The 9,560-nt window shown below is 39.4% G+C and overlaps 1 long non-coding RNA gene across 1 annotated transcript in view; it reads left to right on the forward strand.

Annotated features, from left to right (window-relative positions):
- Nucleotides 1–9,211, forward strand: part of LOC121102061 — a 52,420-nt gene extending 43,209 nt beyond the window's left edge. The window contains exon 3 of the long non-coding RNA XR_005834114.1: nt 9,091–9,211. This is a non-coding gene — a long non-coding RNA (uncharacterized LOC121102061). The remainder of the gene's footprint in view (nt 1–9,090) is intronic.
- Nucleotides 9,212–9,560: the final 349 nt, after the last annotated feature.

Raw genomic sequence — 9,560 nt, forward strand, 5'->3', positions numbered from 1 at the left:
AGCATCAAGCAATCCAAAAATAAAATTAAGAAAACAACTTCACAACAACATAAAAATATATCTAGCAATAAATGTAATTTAAACGTGGAAGACATACGCTAAAAATGACAATACATAGATGAGACACATTAAAGAAGATCTAAACAGATGGAAAGACACCTCAGGTCCATGCATTGGAAGACTCAATATTGTTAAGGTGACAATTCTCCCCAAATTGATTTATAAATTCAATACATCCCTATCAAAATCCCAGCCTTTTTTGTATATATTGTCAAATTGATCCTAAAGTTTATATGGAAATGCCACAGTAGTCTAAGTAGTCAAGACAGGGTAGTATTGGCTCAAGGATAGGCATAGAGATCAATGGAACAGAATTGAGAGTCCAGAAATAAATCTCACATTTGTGGTGAATTGAATTTCAACAATTCAATGAGCAAACTGTAACCCTTCCAATACGTACTGCTGGAATTGGATATCCATATGCAGGATACCCCTCCCTACAATTGGATATCCATATATAGAAAAATGAACTTTACAAATACACAAAGATTATTTTAAAGACCTCAATATAGGATCATAAACCTAAGTTTAATAGTTAAAATTATAAAACTTCTAGAAGAAAATATAGGAGACAATCTTTTGAGTTTGGATGAGGCAAAGTTTTCTCAGATACAATGCCAAAAGCAAAATCACCAAAATGAAAAACTTTGCCACTTCAAAAAACACCATTAATCTGGTAAAGCACTTATATCTAGAATATGAAACAACTCTTATAACTCAACAATAAAAAATTAATGAAATTAGAAAATGAGCATGACATTTGAATGGACATTTCTCCAAAGATACACAAATGGTGAATACCCACATGAAGAGTGGCTCAGCATCAGTAGTCATTAGGAAAATGCAAATTAATGCCACAGTAAGATACCAATTTACATCTGCTAGAATGACGATGATTTAAAAAAGAGAAATAATAGCAAGAATTGGTAAGGCAGTGGAACAGTTGGAACCCTCACACAATGCTGGTGGGAGTGTAAAATGGTGTAGTCACTTTGGAAAACAGTTCAGCAGTTCTTCAAAATGTCAAACATAGAGTGTCTTCTGACCCAGCAATTCTAGTTTAAGATATCTACCCAAGATAAATGAAAATATGAGCCCACACTAAAACCTGCACATGGATGTGCATAGTAGCATTATTCATAATGGCCAAAAAGAAACAACCCAAATGTCCATCAACTGGATGAATGGCTAAACAAAATGTGATCTATCCATGCAATGCAACATTACCATTAATAAAAAAGAATGAAGTACTGATATATGTTACAACACAGGTGAACTTCCAAACCATTATGCTAAGTGAATGCAGCCAGTCACAAAAGACCACATATTGTATAATCCCTTTTACAGGAAATGACCGGAGTAGGCAAGTCTTCAGAGACAGAAAGATTCATGATTACCAGAGGCTACAGGGAGGACAGAATGGAGAATAACTGCTAATGAGTACAATGTTGCCTTTGAGGATGATGAAAATGTTCTAAAATAAGAATATGGTGATATCGCACAACCCTGTAAATTACTAAAGGCCATTGAATTGTACACTTTAAAGAGGTGAACTTTACGATATATAAATTATATCTCAATAAAACTTAAAAAACAAATAACAACAATAAAAGACACCATTAAGAAAAAGAAAGACAAGACACAGACTGGGAAAAGATACTTGCAAATCACATATATGGACAAGAGCTTGCAGCCAGAATATATGAAGAACATTTGTAACTCAATAATAAGACAAATGATCCAATTATAAAATGAGAAAAAGATTTAAGTAGACATTTCACTAAGAAAAATATGCAGATGTGTAATAAGCACGTGAAAAAAATGCTCAACAGCATTAGTTATTAGGGAAATGCAAATTAAAAGTACAATGGGATAAAGTCAACACACTTCATATCCCATAGGAGGGCTTCTATCAAAAAGACAAAGAATGTTCAGTGTTGGGAAAGATGTACAGAAATCGGAACACTCATACTTTGCTGATGGAAATATAAAAACGATACAGCCAATTTGGAAAACAGTTTGGCAGTTTCTTAAAAAGTTTAACATTAAGTTACCATACAATACAGCAATTCCACTCCTAAGAATCTAGAGAAATGAAAACATATAGTGACACAAAGGCATGTTTGCGAATCATAGCCCCAAACTGGAAATGATCTAGATATCTAACAACTGAGGAAGAGACAAACAAAAGGTGTCGTACTATACAAAAGAATTTTCCTTTTTTCTACATGTATAATCTTTCACTTAAATGAAATATTATTTCACAATAAAGAAACTACTGAAATACTGTTTAGAGAAAATTCTCCACTGTCTAAGGCACTGATTGTCTTCATTCCAGACCATTTTTTTCACGGATGATTATTAAGCAAGCAGGTGTGGAAGATTGAGATTAGTGCCTCACTGTGGAGCAGAGGGATAATTTGTTTGACGTCCAGTTTAATCAAGATGTCTTTCTCCGGGCAAATGTTGAGTGGGTTTGCTTGCAGCCCATTACAAAAAGTTGGGGTTTCCTAAGCTTAGAATTCCTCATCTTTGATATAAACCCACTGCATGTGCATCCATGTGGCCCCACTTGCAGCATACCTGTGGGACTTGGAGGGCAGAGGGAATCAGCACAATCGTGAAGCCCATGCTGCCTGCTGGGCCGCAAGAAATGAAGTCTTTTCTCCCTTATCCAGGAGTCTCATGTCTTCAGTCATGAAATTGAGGCAGGCTAACTTGTTAGCTTGCAATCAGGGTAAAGTTTCAGACCTTCCATGGTTCCTTTTCCTTCTTTCTTTTTTTTTTTTTTAAGATTTTATTTATTTATTAGAGAGAGAGAGCTCGAGTGGGGGGGCGGCAGAGGGAGAGAGACAAGCGGACTCCTCACTGAGCAGGGAACCCTACCCAGGGCTCGATCCCAGGACCCTGAGATCATGACCTGAGTGGAGTCAGGCCACCCAAGCACCCCAAGACCTACCATAGTTCTTGGCATACAAACTACAACTTTGATGAATCTCAAAAATGTTGTAAGTGAAAGAAGCCAGATACAAAAGACTACCTATCGTAGGATTCCATTCACATGAAATAGCCAGAAGAGGTAAATTATAGAGACAGAAAGTAGATCACTGATGCCCTTGGGCCAGGAATGTGAGCAGACTGACTGCAAGTGAACGTGTGGAAACTTTTTAGATAATAGAAACATTCTTAAACTGGTTTGTGGTAATATTTACACAAGTATCTACATTTACTAAAAATGATTAAACTGTATGTACACTTACAATAGGTGAATTTTTATGGTATGTAAGTTATACTTCAATAGCTACTTAACACACACAGTAAGATGCTATTTCACACTCACCAAAACAAAACCGAGAAGACCGGCCCCCATGTGGATTGGCCAGGACAGAGAGCAACACTCACGCACCACGGGGTGAAGTGTAAAATGGTGCAACCACTTAGAAAAACCACTCAGCAGTGTCTTGAAAAGCTAACACACACCAAACCTCCGAGCCAGGAATTCTGCTGCTTAGGTGTTTACCCATAAGAAATGAAAATATCTGTCTATAAAAGGGGACAAGGGCAGGCCGTCCCAAGATGGTCACTTTGGCATGAAGATTACTTTGAGTTAAAAAGCCATCAAAACCCAACAGATTCAAGAAAAGCTCTCTACCTCTCCTACAATTGCCTAAAAAGAATTTAGATAGAGGAACTGCTCCAGGAAGAGAGCTATTACCATAGATAAGTACATTTTACTAAGAAGTATATAACCAAGTATATACTAAGAAGTAGGTAACTGGAGGTGGGAGGAACCTAGGAAGGCCTGTCTAATCAAAGTGCTTCAAATCCCATTATTTCTGAGTGGTCCACTTAGAAACATTTGTTTACCAGATATTTACTCTTTTTCATCTTCCTGTCAATTGTATTCCTTCCCTTTGAAGTCCCAGATCCCTACCCCTCTCTCCTTAGTTCAGGATAACATACATACCTCACTTTGCCTGCCTTTGGAATTTCCATGTCTGTGCGGATTCTCCATAGGTATGCTATTAAATTTGATTTTCTCCTGTGAATCTGTCTCATGTCCATTTGATTCTCAGTCCAGCCGGAAGGACTTTGAAGGAAACAGGAAATTCTTGTTCTCCAACAGCATATACTAGATGTTTATGGCAGCTTCATTTATAATTACTCAAAATTAGAAACATAAGCAAATGTTCATCAACTGATAAAGGAATAAACAAATGATGGTATATTCATACAATAGAATACTATTTGCCCCATCCCCCACCTCTACAAGTTACTGATACACGCAACAACATGGACGAGTCCCACAGCCATTCCACTGAGCAAAAGAAACCAGATACAAAGAACATAGGAAGAAGTATAATTCTGTTTAAGTGAAATTCTGGAACAGGTAAAATCAATCTATAGTAACAGAAATCAAATTAGTGGTTGTGAGACATGACGAGGAAAGGAAGGGGCACATGGGAATTTGGGGGGGACCCACAAGTGTTTGATATCTTGATATACACTTGTCAAAAGTCCATTTGTGTGCTTCACATGTGTAAATTTTCTTCTAAGTAAATTGTACCTTAATAAGGTAAAAAAAAAAAAAGTTACCTTATTATCTTCCCTTGAAATTGCCTCTCTCCATCATGGATAATAACATCCTCCAAGTTAACCATCCTCCCAAACTCTGAAGATTTTGTGGACCTTTCCTTCTTCTTTATCTTCCAAATCCAGTTAGCTATAGGCCCAGCGGATTTTCCCTTTGAAGTCTCTCCTCCATTTATTACCACATTTTCCCCATACTGTACGCCTATTGTTTCCATGTCTGGCACAGACAAAAGCAGAGGCAGAGTGGGGGAGAAAGAGAGAAGTAAAAGGAGAGAGAGGAGGAGAACTTCTACTAATGATTTCCTTGTTTGTTTGTTTGTTTGTTTGTTTGTTGTAGGAGGTAGGATTTAAACTTCAGGTCTCTGTCGTGTTTCTGTTCTTTGCAACAAACGCTGCGGCAGAATGTTGTGCTGGTGACTGGCTTGGACTCTGGAGCCACAATGACTCGCCTCTGGCGAGTCCCTGCTCTACCACTTACTATGTGACTTTAGGCAAGTTGCTTCATCATACTGAACCTCAGTTTCTCCATTATCACTACACTACTACTGCTACTAATAAAACAACCACACCTTTCTACTTTGTAAGCATTTTTATTGCCATTATATAATTGAATATTTTTTAAAAAGCAAACAAAAAACAAGGTATTGGACGCTATAATAGAAGCAGTGACAGCATGCTGTGGGAGGACTGAAGTGGTACACCACACAGTCAGACAAACTTTCAAGGTTGAAAGCATAGTCCCCGGGGTGCCTGGGTGGCATAGCGGTTAAGCGTCTGCCTTCGGCTCAGGGCGTGATCCCGGCGCTATGGGATCGAGCCCCACATTGGGTTCCTCTGCTGGGAGCCTGCTTCTTCCTCTCCCACTCCCCTTGCTTGTGTTCCCTCCCTCGCTGGCTGTCTCTCTCTCTGTCAAATAAATAAATAAAATCTTTAAAAAAAAAAAAAAAGAAAGAAAGCATAGTCCCCAACACTGCCTTCATCAACTCCATGTTTGGGGAGTCCCCAAATCACCGTCAGGTTCTTTAATTGGCTCTAAGGACTCAGAACTCACAGAAAGTGGTCATAGTTTAATTACAGGGACAGGATACAGATAAAACTCAAGTAAAAGAAGAGACATATAGGGCAGAGTCTGAAAGGGCTTCAAATTTGAAGCCTCCATGCCCCTTCCCAGAGAGTCAGGATGGGTTACTCTCGCAGCATCAGGGAATGACAGTGCTCACAGGGAATTGCCAACCTGGGAGGCTCCCCTGAGCTTCAGTGACCAGTTTTCATCGGGGCTTCATTACATAGGCATGGCTGATTGATTGCTGCAAGAGTGAACTCAGTCTCCAGGTCCAATGACACGACATGACCCAAAGCCCTGACCCTAAGTACATTGTTGGTCTTTCTTGTGTAGACAGTCCCTGCCCTGAACAAAGACACTCCTACCAGCTATGATGGAGTGCGTCCCAGAAGCTGAGAGCAAAGATCGGAACTTTTCTTTGGATAAAGCCAAATTCCTTAGTACACAGGACCTAACGCACATTTGAAAGCCAGCTATGGTTTATGATTAGGGTTGAGATCAATTAAAGTCCTTGGAAGAATCTGGCAGAAGCCACACTGGATTGATTTGTTACTATTATTTTTATGTGTTTTTAAAAAGAATCATTTTCTTGTTTATTTAAATATTAATAGCAATAATTCTTACCCCTAGACTTCTGTGTTATCCTGGCCACCCTTTTCTTCTTTCTTCCTGTTACCTCCTTATGAATATTTAATGTTTTCCTAAAATTAGAAAGTTTTTAAGGGTTGTAAAAAAAGCTGAACTGAAGGTTAAACACACATTTTACTTGGAAGAACATAACAGAATGGCCAAAATCAAGTGTGGAAGTTTATCTGTTTTTAGTAATCTGTGCCTTAGTCTATATTGCTGTAGATAATTGAGAGTTGCCCAAGATTGGTTTTTGTAAATGCTAAATTTTACTTGATTTTTACAAGATAATCATTTAGCAAAAGAAGTTTCCAAATAATTCCTCATTTCAGCAATAATAGGCAAGAAAAGAAGATCAAATCCATGAACTATTTACTTAGATGAACAGAAATACTCTTTTTTGAAGTAATGGATATGCAAGATTTAGCCATTAAAGGGTTAGGGTGAAATGAAAATCCTCTCAATAATAGTTGAAATCTGAGAAAATCTTTCAAGGAAATTAAACACTTGATCGAAAAGAGGAAAGGGTTATTGGTGAGAGCTGAAATTAAACAGCAGAGCTGTTTGAGAAAAGGCCTCAATTATATGAAGCAGGCAGTTAACAATATCCTCTCAGGGATCTGTGTTTCCTCAAGACCTCTCTTTGGGGAAATGCAGTAGTTTCATTTTCTTTTCATTAAAATAGGAAACAGTGCTTCACCTTTGAAAAATGTGAAGAAAACTTTAACATTTTGAAAAAATCAAAATCAAGAAGGAAGAATTTAGAAGTCTGTTTCTAGTATAATCTAAGAATAAGACCCACCCCAAATTGAGGGTCTAGGACACTGTAAAAGCATACTTCCATCAAATTTTATTTTGTAAACGGAATTTTTTTTTTAAAAAGCAAAATAATAGTGATTCACACTTTATTCACAAACTAACTAGGCACTTTCAGCATTTAAACACTTTTTGGCTCATAAGAATGTACAAATCCGGGGAACCTGGGTGGCACAGCCAGTTAAAGTGTCTGACCCTTGGTTTCGACTTGGGTCTGATCTCAGGGTGGTGAGATGGAGCCCCATGTCAGACCACACTCAGCTGGGAGTCTGCTTGAGTTTTTTCCTCTCCCTCTGCCCCACCCTCCCCCAGCTCTCTCCCAAATAAATGAATAAATCTTTTTTAAAAATGTGAAAATCCCTAAAATGAGTTGGTTATTTGAATCCTGTCTTTGTTAGCCACTCATCATATGACCGTGAGGAAAAAGGACCACTTTCTCATGATGTATTTGTCTATGGGAAAAAAGAGCATGAGACTACTTTCTAGTGAAAATGTTACTATTATTGTCATCACCTACCGTCATCATCCTCTGTACAAGTACCATATATTAAGTATCAACTATGTGCTTTCCATAGTTCTTTTATTTAATTCTCATAAAAGCACTGAAGGTTAAAGTATGATTATTCTCACTTTATAGATAAAAACCCAGCACTCCGAGAATTCAGTTGGTAAGCAGCACAGTTAAATTAAAACCTAGTTCTGTGGGCTCTAAATGTCCCTACTCTTTATCCCTGCCCCTGTGGGTTGATAGTGGACTATTTCCTATGAGCAATTCTATCTTTACTGCTGCCAGTGTTCAGGACTGGCACTCACCATGCTTGTGCTCACGGTCAGCTCACTACCTGGAAGGACAAGGGCTCTGCCATGTCTGTGGGCCTAAGGTTTACGGAAGATGGGTCCCCACAACTTAAAGGGGAATGGGCAGTGTGAAGCAGTTCAACTTCACTTGGTTGTGAAGAGAATTCTTGCATCTGGGCCTGAGTGGCAGGCTGACCAGTCCCTGAGTTGAGCTAAATGAGCTGTTTGGTCCTGGGCCAATTCTCTCTCACACTCCACCCCAACACCACGTGTCAATGATAGGTGCCCGATACCTCCTAATATTCAAAATTCTTTCTAATGTTATTTCAAAACCAGCATGCCTTCTATTACAGCATACTACCTTTTAGGTAAATATACAAACAAAAAATACTTCACTGATGTCTTCAGTGGGAACTCTGTTTGCATGAGACAAAACCCCAATTGGTGTCTGAGAAAATGGATTAATCTCTTGACTCACAGAGCTAAATCATGGCACAGGCAGGACTAAGCTGGCCTGAGGGAAGACTGGATCTCCGTCTCTTCACGGGAGGCACTGGCAGTTCCCAGCTCACACCCTCAGGGGGCCACAACCAGGAAGGAGAAAGTATGTGTGAATCTCTACAGCTCCTCACTGAAAAGTCCTGGGAAGTAGCTGTGATGTTCCAGCTTGGATCATATAGATCATGTGTCCAATTCCTGGAACCAATCACTGGGGCCAGGGTGACTCCCATTTAGACCATTGGGTTAGAGTGCAGAGAGGAGGCATGGTGCCCCCAGAGAACGGGGAGATATCAACATGGACACCGGGAGAATTGTCGGCACCTTCCCCAGTCCTAGTCTACCACAGGGTCATATCTGGAACAGGGACTAGGTTCTGACATCAGCCTGAGGCTAAAACATCACACATCTCAAAATCATCCTTGAAAAATCTCTAAAATGGGTATAGAACCCTAATCCTTAGTTACACTAAAGATTAAAAAACACCCAGCTTAATTAAAGGGAAGAACAAAATAAATGTCTATGAACCGATATTTGGGTATTCAAAAGAGCTTGCTTTTAAGACAGTAATCACACCTGTTCCCAAGAATGGGAGATACACAGAAAATTCTAAAAGTGCCCCTCTTTATCCACAGGGTACACTTGGTTCTTTTTAAATATGAAGCTTCTGTTACCTTCATGCATCTCAGGAAAATGATTTGTTGTGACAGTTGAGAGGTGTGTGCGAGTACAGAGCACAGGATCTGGTCATAGAAGGTACTCGGTAAGTGTCTGCTGGAATCAAGTCCCGATCTTCCTTGAAAGGGAAGTTTCTTTGTTGGGATTGGCAGCTCGTGTTGTGGCCCCTCCAAGCTGTGACCATGGCCTGCTAATTTAGGCGTGGTCTTCTGTCAATGGAATTGTCTGCTACAGGAGTGTCTTACAGCATGGGTTTTGTGCCGGGAGAGGCAGCTCGGGGACATAACCTGTGCTGGGACGGCCTGAGGAGCCTGAGTTCTCTGCTGAAATTAGCCGTGAAACTTTAGGCAAATCCTTTCGGTTCTCCAGGTCTGTTTCCTCTCTGACAAAATTGGGATTCGAATATCTCTCCACCAATAAAGCTGTT

Source organism: Ursus maritimus, unplaced genomic scaffold (genome assembly GCF_017311325.1).
Source record: "Ursus maritimus isolate PB19 unplaced genomic scaffold, ASM1731132v1 scaffold_12, whole genome shotgun sequence".
Lineage (NCBI taxonomy): Eukaryota > Metazoa > Chordata > Mammalia > Carnivora > Ursidae > Ursus > Ursus maritimus.